Here is a 13,837-nt window from a genome sequence, read left to right as displayed (position 1 = left end):
CGGTTTACGTACTATTGAAGCCTGGCTTGCAGGATTTTGAGCATTACCTTGCTAGCATGTGAAATGAGTACAATTGTGTGGTCATTTGAACATTCTTTGGCATTGCCTTTCTTTGGGACTGGAATAAAAACTGACATTTTCCAGTCCTGTGTCTAACCACATATCTATGTATTCTATTTTAATCTAAATTACAATCTAATTTTAAGAAAAGAGAATACTATGTGATGTGTGAAACATAATTTATTAATTTATTCATCATCATTGAGCATTTCACATATTTATTAATAGTCTTTTATGTCAACCATGATGAAATTGGAAAAGACCCTGGTGCTGGGACGGATTGGGGGCAGGAGGAGAAGGGGACAACAGAGGATGAGATGGCTGGATGGCATCACCGACTCTATGGGCATGAGTTTGAGTAAACTCTAGGAGTTGGTGATGGGAAGGGAGGCCTGGCATGCTGAGATTGATGGGGTCACAAAGAGTCAGACACGACTGAGTGACTGAAATGAACTGAACTGATGATGAAAAGACTTGTAGACATGAAGTAGAAAAAAAGTCATTTTTCTACTTCTCACTTTCTATAACTTCAACGTATGGAGGTTGTACCTGGTCATGTACAAATTAGACAATTGAAACTCTTGGTTTTCTATTGAGGCTTTCTGTGGAAGTTCTTTAAAATGCTCTAAAGAATTCTACAACTGTATAGGTGTTATTGTTGTTTCGTCACCAGATTGTGTCTGACTATTTGTGACCCCATGGACTATAGCCCGCCAGGCTTCTCTGTCCATGGGATTTCCCAGGCAAGAATACTGGAGAGGGCTGCCATTTATTCCTTCAAGTTTCTTCCCAACCCAGGGATCGAACCTGCATCTGCTGCATCGGTAGGGTCAGTCTTTACCACTGAGCTGCCAGGGATAGATGGCACCACTATTGTCATTGTGATTTTGCAGTCCGTCGGTGCTTTGGAAATATGGCTTAAAGATAGTAGGCTGAGGATCTGCATAAGGATTCCCAAGGGACATGAGTGGGCTTGTGATATAAAGGGCTTAGACTGCCAGGAAGTTTATAAAGAAAATCAGAGCCAAATTACTGAAATTTTGAATGCTAAATTTGGCATCTGGACTTAAATCTTTTGTTACTTTGTCAACACTGAATATGAGATCATTTACAGTAATAGGTGGGCATTTATATCACTGGAAATACTGGTAATACAGAGTGCAGTGGCCCAGGAACTCTTCTAGGGACTGTGTCTTCGATGATCGATGAGGCCTCTGCATGGGCACTTTTGTCTTTCCACACTGAACATTCAGCCTGAATTGAAAATGACCGATACAGGGTATAGCTGCTTCTCTGTATTTCACATTGTATTTCCCTTACTTTTGCTCCTCTTCCTGTCACCATTCTTTATGAAATATTAATTACAGTTTTGGAATTCCTGTCATTTTATCATCTTAAACCTATTTTAGATGATGGGATGCTCTTCTTCATGATCAGAACTACTCACCCTTGCTTGACGACCTGGAATCAGCAATTCTGGAAGTGTCTGACTCCATGTGTGTGCCATGGCTTTGCCTATATATTATCTGTGAAGATGATCACGGTGCAACACACAAATGACCACAGTGAAGAGATTTCCTGCATGATTCTGAATAATTTTAGTTCTCTTAAGTGAGAAATAGCAAATCAGATTTGAGGATCTATTTTTAATTATATGCTTAATCTTTAGGGATGCCTATAATTAGTTATTTGATAATACACTGTTACTCAATTTTCTTGGAAAAATAAGATTATGTACATTCACTGAATTGATTGAAATTGTGAAATTGTATTTGGTCTGGTGATCAAAAATAGTAATTACTGAATGCTTATGTTGTGTATACTGCAACACTAATAGTCTGTTTCTTGCTTGATAGGAAGAATAGCATCGAATTTCACCCTTCTACATACAAAAGCAGCACATTTTCTTTTCCAGATTACAGAATGAACAGTGAAAATTCAGTAGACATTTGTGCTTCTATGAATCTGGTGTAGCTTAGCAGAGCTGATAATGTGAAGTGTTTCTGCCACCTGCAGCTTGAAAGACATTAAAAGTGTGTATTACCTGTATGTATATAAATGGATTTTGAAGAACTTACTTAACTAGGAATTGTTTAATTTCTCCATTAGTCTTTCTATGTATTTTCAACAGCTAGCTTTCAACATTACTAAAAAATGTAGTATATTTTACATTACAAATTACTTGTGAATACAGTATAGGTGCCAGAATGATTCCTGAGATTTATTTGTTGATTATTTGATTATGCTAAAATTAATTTTAAAAAGCAATTAAATGGTAGACTAAAATAGCCTTTATGATATATTGGGGCTTCCCTGGTGGCTCAGATGGTAAAGAATCTACCTTTATAATGCAAGAGATCTGGGTTTGATTTCTGGGTCAGGAAGATTCCCTAGAGAAGGAAATGGCAACCCACTCCAGTATTATTGCCTGGAGAATTCCATAGAAGGGGAGCCTGGCAGACTCCAGTTTATGGGGTCACAAAGAATCGGACTCAAGTGAGTGACTTTCAGTTCACTTCATTGTGATGTATTGATACTAGGAAATATTTTCTAACTCTTATGTTTGACAAAGTTTGTTTTAAAAATTTCTCCATAGAATTTAAACTTTTCCTCAAAGAGATTTTTTTTTTCAGGTTTACCCTTTACCCCCTTAATCTACTACTTAGAATAGTAACCAGAGGCATCCACAAAAACGACGTCAGAGATACGTTGTTAATGGATAAAAGATTTTATGTTGTTGTTTATATGTTGTTTTCCAAATAGAGATAGCGCCTGGTGTTGATGAGAATATTATTTGTTCAGGTCCTAATGGGATGAGGATACTTCTGTCCTAGGTTTCTGAATCCTCATCCTGTGTATTTTAAAATTTCTCCTCTTGTCATTTCTTGTCCATTCATATTCTCATTATAGAAGGTAGAGAGAAGGCTAACAAATCTGTAAAATTTGGCAAGTTACTTAAAATTCCTGAGCATTGTTCTCTTCCTCTGTGCTTTTGAGTTTATAATAATCACTTTTCTGAGTTGCATTGAAATTAGATGAGACTCATATGTGACAAATCTAGCACAATGTGTGAAACATGCCTATTAATATTAGCTTTTATAAGTTCATAAGACAAATTGTTTCATTGTGTTTTGTTTTAGGCAAAATGCTATACTTTCATATTTGAAATCTCATTTCTATTGTAACTGAACTTTAAAACCAAATATTTATAATTAAATGGAAAATGCCCAGAAAATGAATTTTCAATTATTTTGATAATAATATATATTAGCAGATGGTCATAAAATAGTGGCTCAGTCAGCAAGACATAACCTGATTTTGCTCCTTTTCTTAATGAGATTTCAAGTATTTTTTTTCTCAAAAAGAAATCATGGATTCCTTATGCTATTTAAATCTGTGACACCTGAATTTAACACCTGATAGCTGGATGAACTATCACATATGTCACCATGGACATCTTCACTTGTTTTTATGGCAAAAGTATAAGAAATAGGCAAAATCAATTTGCATTTAGAAAATTTTTATTAAAAAAAAAAAAGCCCTTTTCTTTTCAAGTTAATCTGCAGATTCCAAAACAAAGTCTTAGGAAAAGGACAGGATCATTGTTTATATAAAAGAAAAACTGCTGAATTTGAGAACTCAAATTATTATAAATAAGAATTTCTTCCCTCTAATTTTAATAATTCAAAATCATGACAGAACTGTAGAATATGAGTAAATTGTGAAGTATTAAAATTTTATGTAAACTTGAGAACTCAAATTATTATAAACAAGAATTTCTTTCCACTAAAGATTATAACGGAACTGAAAAAATACCAGAGTAAATTGTGAAGTATTAAAATGTTATATTGTTTCCTAGGTTATTCTTATTCAGATTAAAAAAATACACCCAATCTAAAATAAATATATATAAACCTCTAATTAAGATCTCAGTGACTCGGAATTTCAGTGAACTACTGCATGCTGTCTGGGCTACACTCTCACTCTTCAGATTATCCACCAAAACTTGTAGGGAAATAGAGATGATTTGTCTGATGACTTTTCATTTCTTTCCTGCAGGATATTATGAATAGGGAAGAATACTCAAGGTTTTTATTTGTTTCGTTTTTCCCCATATCTGCTGGCTCACTCAGACTCAGCTTCTGAGCTCAGTCTCCCACCTAGATAGTTCTTCACAGCCCTTAGACGACGCTTTAGTCAAGAGTAGACATAGAACACACATCCAGGAGAAGAAGCTATTCTTTAAATGGTGATCCAGTGCTACAGTTCAGAGGAGAGCTGAGTGGCAAAGTATGGCCCGACCATCCAAGAAAGCTGTGAACCTACTAGGTGCATCCTGACCTGCTGGGTGCTTTTCAAGTTTTGCTCTCCGTGCTGAGAATGTCATTTCTCATTTCTGCGCCTCCGTGCTGTGTTCTTGGCTTGGAATGTTCTCCCAACCAATACTCTTCCTTGCTTTGACCACACCTGCCTGGAGGACACACACTCATCTCAGGAGTTGTTATGTACTCTCTAGGCATTCTGACCTCCCACCCTAAATGTATTTAATTATTTCTATTTTTGTGTCTTCACGTATATTCTTTGAGCATAGCACATGTGAAACTGGAGAAGGAAATGGCTACCCACTCCAGTATTCTTGCCTGGAAAATTCCATGGACAGAGGAGCCTGGTGGGCTACAGTCCATTGAGTTGCAAGAGTCAGATGCAGCTGAGCACGTGAGGCCACATTGCACCTGTTTTGATGAGTGGTATGGCCACAATAGAAACTGGGGTTTATGCTTGAGTTCTTAATATTCCTTACATCCCACATGCAATCAAATTCCAGGGTTTATCAATTTCTCTTCCATGCCTTGCTTAACAAGACTCTATGTGATCCAGCCCTTGGCCACTTTTCCTGCTGCAGCTCAAATCTCCCCCGCCCCCACCTTTAATTTATTATACTTCAGCTGCTCTGACTTCCTGCATTTCTCAAACTTGTCCAGCAGCCTCTTGACTCAGAGCCCCTGCACTTGCTTTTCCATCTACCTGGAACTCTTTCCCCAAATATTCATACGAATTTCTGCCTCATTTCCTTTTGCTGTTCAAATACAACGGCAGTTTCATTTCTATTTTTTTTTTATCTTGAATTATTTTCACGGTTTTGGAAATATAAAGTTTTCACCCTCTTAGGAAATAACTGATTGTTCATTATAGCAAAAGATGATAATCGGAACTAGGGCAGGAATCCCTCAAAGATACTGTGGATCAGTTCCCAGCCCCGGCAATAACTCATCAAGATGTGTCACACTAGTTTTGTGGATTCCCAGTGCACATAAAATAAATGTTTATACTGTGTTGCAGCTCACTGAAGGCTCACATGACGGTTAGCCTTTTTCATTAAGCAATAATGCATTTTTTTTATCAAGGTATATACATTGTTCTATCAGACATAATGCTATTGCATATTAGACTGCAATACAGTATAAGCATTTATTTTATGTGCACTGGGAATATGCAACAGTATTATGTCTGATACAACAATGTATATACCTTGATAAAAAAAATGCATTATTGCTTACTGAAAAAGGCTAACCGTCATGTGAGCCTTCAGTGAGCTGTAATCTTTTGCTGGTGGAGGGTCTTGCCTCAATGTCAAATGTTACAGACTTATAAGGGTAATGGTTGCTGAAGGCTGGGGTGGCTGTAGCAATTTCTTAAAATAAGGCAACAATGAAGTTTGCCACATCAGTTGGCTTTTCTGTAGCACGCCATGCTATCTGATAACATTTTACCCAGAGTAGAACTGCTTTCAAAATTGGAGTCAGTCTTCTCAAACTCTACTGCTGCTGCTCCTTCATTGATTAAGTTTGTGTAATATTCTAAATGCCTTGTTGTCATTTCAACAGTATTCATAGCATCTTCATCAAGAGTAGATTCCATCTAAAGAAGCCATTTTCTTTGCTCATCCATGAGAAGCATCATTATGCTCCTCGTCTCTTAAAGTCTTATTATGAGATTGGATCAGTGCAATCACACCTCTATTTCTGGTTCTCTTGCTATTTCCATTACATCTGTAGTTAGTTATTCCACCGAAATCTTGAGCCTCTCCAAGTCATCCATGAGGGTGGGAATCAACTTCATCTAAATTCCTATTAATGTTGATATTTTGACCACTTCCCATGAATCATAAATGTTCTTAATGATTTCTAGAATGGTGAATGCTTTGCAGAAGATTTTCAATTTATTTTGCCCAGATCCTTTACTATCTGTGGCAACTGTAGCCTTCCAAAATGTGTTTCTTAGAGCATAGAACTTGAAAATTGAAATGCTGCCTTGATCCATTGGCTACATAATGGATGTTGTGTGTTAGCAGGCCTGAAAACATTAATTTGTTAGTTCATCTCCAGCTCTTGGGTGAGGTGGACTGTCAGTGAGCAATAAAATGTATTGAAAAGAGCCTTTTTTTTTTTTTTCCTGAGTAGTAGGTCTCAACACTGAGCTTAAAATATTTAGTAAACCTTGTTGTAAACAGATGTTCTATCATCCAGGCTTTGTTGTTCCATTCACAGAGCACAGGGTGAGTTGATTTAGCATAAGTCTTAAGAGACATAGAAATTTTCAGAATGTTAACTGAGCATTGGCTTCACCTTAAAGTCACCAGTTGCCTTAGTGTCTAACAAGAGTCAGCCTGTCCCCTGAAGCTCTGAGCCAGGCGTTGACTCCTCTCTAGTTGTGAAAGTCCTAGATGGCGTCTTCTTCCAATAGAAGGCTGCAAACCTTTGCATCAACACTGCAAACCTGTTGTTTAGTGCACCACCTTCATTAGTGCTTGTAGCTAGATTTTCTGGATAACTTGTTGCAGCTTCTACATCAGCACTTGCTGCTTCACCTTGTGAAGGAAGACAATTTCTTCCTTTGAACTTCATGAACCAACTTCTGTTGGCTTTAGACTTTTCTTCTGCATCTCCCTCATGTCTCTCAGCCTTCATAGAATTAAAAAGAGTTAAGGCCTTTGCTTTGGCCTAAGGGAATGTTATGGGTGGTTTAATCTTTTAGCCAGAGCCCTAAAACTTTCTCCATATCAGCAATATGGCTGTTTTGCTTTCTTATCATTCATGTGTTTACTGGAGCAGCACTTTTGATTTCCTTGAAGAACTTTCCCTTTGCATTCACAGCTTCACTAACTGGTGTCAGCTGCCTAGCTTTCAACTACCTTGACTTTGCACACGCCTTCCTCACTAAGCTTAATCACTTCTAGCTTTTGATTTAAAGTGAGAGATGTGCAACCCTTCCTTTCATTCAAACACTTAGATGCCACTGAAGTGTAATTAATTAGCATAATTTCAACATTTTTGTGTCTCATGGCAAAGGGAGGCCTGAAGACAGAGAGAGAGATGGGAGGAGAGTCCATCGGCAGGTCGGTCAGAACACAAGGGCATTTATTGATTAAATTTGTCATCTCGTATGGACCCTCTTTGTGGGCCCCCAAACAACTACCAGAGTAACATTGAAGATCACTAGTCACAGATCATCACAGCAAATATAATAATGAAGAAAAGTTTGGAATATTATGAGAATGAACAAATGTTGACACAGAGACATAAACTGAGCCAATGCTATTGGAAAAATGACACCAAGGGCCTTGTTCAACACAAGGTTGCCACTAACCTCCAATTCGTAAAATATGCAATAAAGTGAAGTGCAATAAAATGAGATATGCCTGTGTTAAACTTGTTTAGTCAATCAGTGATTAATTGTGAAAGTGCACACATTTCTGAAAGGATGTCAGCAACATCCCCTGCAATCAAATGTTAAAAATCAGGCTGAAAATCAGATAATCAGTGGCAGCTTCAATCCAGTGAACAGATTTCTGAGAGTCAGCCAGTCAGGAGCAGTCTGACTCTGGTAAACATGTTTCCATAACTGAAGTCAACAATTCCACCTTATAAACACCACACTTTTCCCAAACCTATAAGCTTTCTTCTTTGCTTATAAACTATCTTATAAGCTCAGTCCTCCCTTGCCTGTTCAGCATGCAATATATTCAGCTGTGCCTGCATGCTGTTTTTGTCGCCCACTGGTTTATTTTCTCTCTGCATTACTGTAGAAGCTCAAAGAGGGCCCAACCTTTGTTGCTTTGCTCACTGCTGCGACTCAGTGCTGACACAGGACCTAGCATGCAGTATGAAGTTCACAAATATTTGTTGACTACATCTTTAGAGTAGAAATAATGGCCACTTGGCATAATATTCCCGCTGCCTAATACAGTGCCTAGTACACAGAAGTAATCCCATAAAATATTATTTAGATGATTGAATGAATGAATTCATTGTCCATGTAAGTTTTAAAATATTTGTTAGGGATATCTTTGGAGTAAACGAGAGATTACTCAGATCTCTGTGGGTCCATTTAGTTCTCAAAAATTCATCTCTCTCTTCAAAAATATTCCTGATGAAACGGTGCTCACCTGCCTATTTGACATTGCCTTTTGGAAGCCTTAGAGACATTACAGGTTTAATGTGCTTAAAACTGAACCCGTGTACTTTTTCTGTCACCAAACCAACTTCTCTTCTAACGTTCCCTCTGTTACTATAGGCCAGAAATCCCCCGCTCTGCCCTGAACCTCTGTTTTTCAACCCAGTATCAAGTAAGGGTGGTTTTGCTTCCCAAATATACCCTGAACCTGCTGACTTCTCCCCCTTTACAGGAGTGCCACATCAAGCCAAGCTACCGTTAGCTGTCATCTGAACTACTTTAGTGACACTAATTGGTCCACGAGTGTCTTCTCCAGGCCTCTCACCAATCTAATCTTTCATCACTCTACACTCTCCTTATAAACCCTCATCAGTTGCTTTGCTGATAGGACACAGTCTGAAATTTTCAACATATCCTCCAGACCCCGCTTGTTCTCTTCTTGTACCACCTTTCTCTTCATTGTCTGAACTTTAGTCATTGGCCTTTTTCAAGTCACTTGAGATTGTCATGTCCTCCACCTCCTCCATAAGAGAACTTTTGCAATTTTTGCAACATTCTTCCTCTTGTTCTGACTTACCCTTCACATATTAAATCCACCATCATTCCCTGACCAAGTCATATACCCCTACATTACTTAGAACCTTGTCTGTCTCCTGTGAACTCTTCTCATGTTGGAAATCTAAGTTTTGTTTGTGTCATTATTGGATTAATAGCCATCTCTTTAAACTGTAATCTTCCTAAGAGGGGGACTCTATTTTTGGCATATAGGAGGGAGTAAATAAGCCTTTATTAAATTAATGAAAGAAAGAACAGACACATCAGTGAATGAGTGAATCAGTGAATGGGAGGCACTTGAACTTGATCAAGACTTTCCAATTATATTCAGAGTAAACAGAGTTGGAACCCATGTTCTGAAGCTTAATGGGCCAATGAAAGGCAGTGATGTACAAAGGAAAAACCTCATTTTAGAGCTGCATTCTTTTCATTTAAATTTTCACAGCAAAGGGAGAGTCTCCTTGGTCTTTCATGGACTGAAGTTTGGTGGTAAAGGGAAATGTGGTACATAGAAGACACTTAAAGATCAATTTCATCTTTAAAGTTTAATGAAGGAGAGAAAGGATGAGTCCTAATTTGTTGGAGTACGCCAAATTCAGGTAAATACTATAGCAGGTTTTTACTTAATAGGGTCAGCTTTTTTGTCATTGGGGAGTCTCCCTTAGATGTAGGTATTGTGTCTCTTTTCACTAGTTTTAGGATTCATTTACATATTTTTTGAAAAAAGAAAACTAAAACATTTTTTTATTTTAAAAGGCAGTACTTACAGACTGTGTTTTCTTTTTTCCATTCTTCTTTCTCTCCTGTGAAAGTCTCAACCACTACTGTGGTGACATCAGTTACAAATTTCTTTTCACTTTGGAAATCAGAGTAAAGGACAAGAAGAAGCTATGAAAGCATGATCATCTTTCCGGAGAACCTTTGCGGCAGGGAGGGCAGGGTAGAGAGCAGGGAAGGTGGGTTCACAGGCAGTCTTCCACATACTGCCTGATTTTACTTTGTTTTGTTACCTACCCCAGCAGTAATTCAGAGCAAGCATAGTGTCTGGCATGAATAAACCCACAGAAAACAGTGGCCATCTTCTCCATTTTATTGGTTACTAAGCATCAGCTTAAAAGCTGCCATTTCCATTGTTGTTGTTTACTCACTAAATTGTGTCCAAATCTTTTTGCAGCCCCTTGGACTGTAGCCTATCAGGCTCCTCTGTCCAGTGGATTCTCCAAGCAAGAATATTGGGGTGGGTTGCCACGCCCTCCTCCAGGGGACCTTCCCGACCCAGAGATCAAAGCCTGTCTCTTATGTCTCCCGCATTAGCAGGTGGGTCTTTACCACTGGTGCAAGCTGGGGAAAGGAGTGGATCCTATTTCCTCCTCCAGGGGACCTTCCCGACCCAGAGATCAAACGCCTGTCTCTTATGTCTCCCACATTAGCAGGTGGGTCTTTACCACTGGTGCAAGCTGGGGAAGGGAGTGGATCCCATTTCCCCCTCCAGAGGATCTTCCCGACCCAGAGATCAAACGCCTGTCTCTTATGTCTCCCGCATTAGCAGGTGGGTCTTTACCACTGGTGCAAGCTGGGGAAGGGAGTGGATCCCATTTCCCCCTCCAGAGGATCTTCCCGACCCAGAGATCAAACGCCTGTTTCTTATGTCTCCCGCATTAGCAGGTGGGTCTTTACCACTGGTGCAAGCTGGGGAAGGGAGTGGATCCCATTTCCCCCTCCAGAGGATCTTCCCGACCCAGAGATCAAACGCCTGTCTCTTATGTCTCCCGCATTAGCAGGTGGGTCTTTACCACTGGTGCAAGCTGGGGAAGGGAGTGGATCCCATTTCCCCCTCCAGGGGATCCTCCTGACCCAAGGATCAAACCCACGTCTCCCCCTTGGCAGGCCGATTCTTTACCACTGAGCCACCAGGGAAAGCTATTAGTTAAAATAGATAAAGGATAATGGGAGAAAACGCGGTGCTTCTCCACCGTCACCAGAGCTCTGCAAGGCCGCAGTGGGGAATGTGAGGGCTTCAGAAGGACGCACGCCAAGCGCACAGCTGTGGCCGGCACGCGGCAGGGCTGTGCTCGGCTGACGTCCGTCGCGGCTCGCAGGGCTGCTGTCCCCGCCTGACCGTGGCCACACGGTCCCGGCATGAAGGCCACGCCCGTCCCGCCGAAGGGGTGAGGGAGAGGACTGGAGGAGGCTGCGTGTGATCTGAAGCGCGCTGACTCTTTGCTGGTTACTGATAAAATTCTTCTTCCTCACAAGCTGGTCACTGATGCTTGCTTGAGGCCAGTACACAGCTCCTGTGTGCCCTCTGGGCTCAGGACGGAGACGCAGGAAAGGTTCTTCTTCCTCACAAGCTGGTCACTGATGCTTGCTTGAGGCCAGTACACAGCTCCTGTGTGCCCTCTGGGCTCAGGACGGAGACGCAGGAAAGGTTCTTCTTCCTCACAAGCTGGTCACTGATGCTTGCTTGAGGCAAGCACACAGCTCCTGTGTGCCCTCTGGGCTCAGGACGGAGACGCAGGAAAGGTTCTTCTTCCTCACAAGCTGGTCACTGATGCTTGCTTGAGGCAAGTACATAGTTCCTGTGTGCCCTCTGGGTTCAGGACGGAGACGCAGGAAAGGTTCTTCTTCCTCACACGCTGGTCACTGATGCTTGCTTGAGGCAAGTACATAGTTCCTGTGTGCCCTCTGGGCTCAGGACGGAGACGCAGGAAAGGTTCTTCTTCCTCACAAGCTGGTCACTGATGCTTGCTTGAGGCAAGTACATAGTTCCTGTGTGCCCTCTGGGCTCAGGACGGAGACGCAGGAAAGGTTCTTCTTCCTCACAAGCTGGTCACTGATGCTTGCTTGAGGCAAGTACATAGTTCGTGTATGCCCTCTGGGCTCAGGACGGAGACTCAGGAAAGGTTCTTCTTCCTCACAAGCTGGTCACTGATGCTTGCTTGAGGCCAGTACACAGCTCCTGTGTGCCCTCTGGGTCCAGGACGGAGACGCAGGAAAGGTGCAAAGCAGCACAGGGTCACAGCGTTGGACAGGACCGAGCGACCGAACAGCAACAATAAGGATGGAAACGCTGAAGGAAACTGATCCAGAGAACGGGAGAGACTCTTTCTTTCCATCCTGTACAACCTAAAGCTCCTAATCCGGACCCCAGAACTAAAGAGATCATGTGTGGGCTATTTAGGGAACTTAACTACCATATACAATGTTATTTCTAGATGACAGATTCCAAACAACTAACGTAGTAACAGAGGCTTAGAACACATTCTCCTTACTAAGTGGAGTGTTATCTAGAGTTTCCCTAAACACCTTTATATGTAGATAGAAATTTGGATCATACTCCTGTAATTCTAATAAACGACAGAAATTGTAGGGACCTACCAGAAGCAGAAGATATTAAGAAGAGGTGGCAAGAATACACAGAAGAACTGTACAAAAAGATCTTCATGACTCAGATAATCACGATGATGTGATCACTCACCTAGAGCCAGACATCCTGGAATGTGAAGTCAAGTGGGTCTTAGGAAGCATCACTACGAACAAAGCTAGTGGAGGTGGTGGAATTCGAGTTGAGCTATTTCAAATCCTGAAAGACGATGCTGTGAAAGTGCTGCACTCAATATGCCAGCAAATTTGGAAAACTCAGCAGTGGCCACAGGACTGGAACAGGTCAGTTTTCATTCCAATCCCAAAGAAAGGCAATGCCAAAGAATGCTCAAACTACTGCAGAATTGCGCTCATCTCACACGCTAGTAAAGTAATGCTCAAAATTCTCCATGCCAGGCCTCAGCAAAACATGAACTTCCAGATGTTCAAGCTGGTTTTAGACAAGGCAGAGGAACCAGAGATCAAACTGCCAAAATCCACTGGATCATCAAAAAAGCACAAGAGTTCCAGAAAAACATCTATTTCTGCTTTATTGACTATGCCAAAGCCTTTGACTGTGTGGATCACAATAAACTGTGGAAAATTCCTAAAGAGGTGGGAATACCAGACCACCTGACTTGCCTCCTGAGAAATCTGTATGCAAGTCAGGAAGCAACAGTTAGAACTGGACATGGACCAACAGACTGGTTCCAAACAGGGAAAGGAGTACGTCAAGGCTGTATGTTGTCACCCTACTTATTTAACTTATATGCAGAGTACATCATGAGAAACACTGGGCTGGATGAGCACAAGCTGGAATCATGATTGCCAGGAGAAATATCAATAACCTCAGATATGCAGATGACAGCACCCTTATGGCAGAAAGTGAAGAAGAACTAAAGGGCCTCTTGATGATAGTGAAAGAGGAGAGGCAAAAAGTTGACTTAAAGCTCAACATTCAGAAAACTAAGATCATGGCATCTGGTTCCATCACTTCATGGCAAATAGACAGGGAAACAGTGGAAACAGTGGCTGACTTTATTTTTCTGGGCTCCAAAATCACTGCAGATGGTGATTGCAGCCATGAAATTAAAAGACGCTTACTCCTTGGAAGGAAAGTTATGACCAACCTAGACAGCATATTAAAAAGCAGAGACATTACTTTGCCAACAAAGGTCCATCTAGTCAAGGCTATGGTTTTTCCAGTGGTCATGTATGGATGTGAGAGTTGGACTATAAAGAAAGCTGAGCACTGAAGAACTGACGCTTTTGAACTGTGGTGTTGGAGAAGACTCTTGAGAGCCCCTTGGACTGCAAGGAGATCCAACCCATCCATCCTAAAGGAGATCAGTCCTGGGTGTTCATTGGAAGAACTGATGCTGAAGCTGAAACTCCAATACTTTGG

The 13,837-nt window shown here is 40.9% G+C and overlaps 1 pseudogene; it reads right to left on the bottom strand.

The window, feature by feature from the left end:
- Positions 1–5,627: 5,627 nt before the first annotated feature.
- On the bottom strand, positions 5,628–7,498 carry LOC110148949 (tigger transposable element-derived protein 1-like; annotated as a pseudogene).
- Between the last annotated feature and the right edge of the window lie 6,339 nt (positions 7,499–13,837).

This window comes from Odocoileus virginianus, chromosome 4 (genome assembly GCF_023699985.2).
Source record: "Odocoileus virginianus isolate 20LAN1187 ecotype Illinois chromosome 4, Ovbor_1.2, whole genome shotgun sequence".
NCBI lineage: Eukaryota > Metazoa > Chordata > Mammalia > Artiodactyla > Cervidae > Odocoileus > Odocoileus virginianus.
This window is presented reverse-complemented; position numbering and strand designations above follow the sequence as displayed.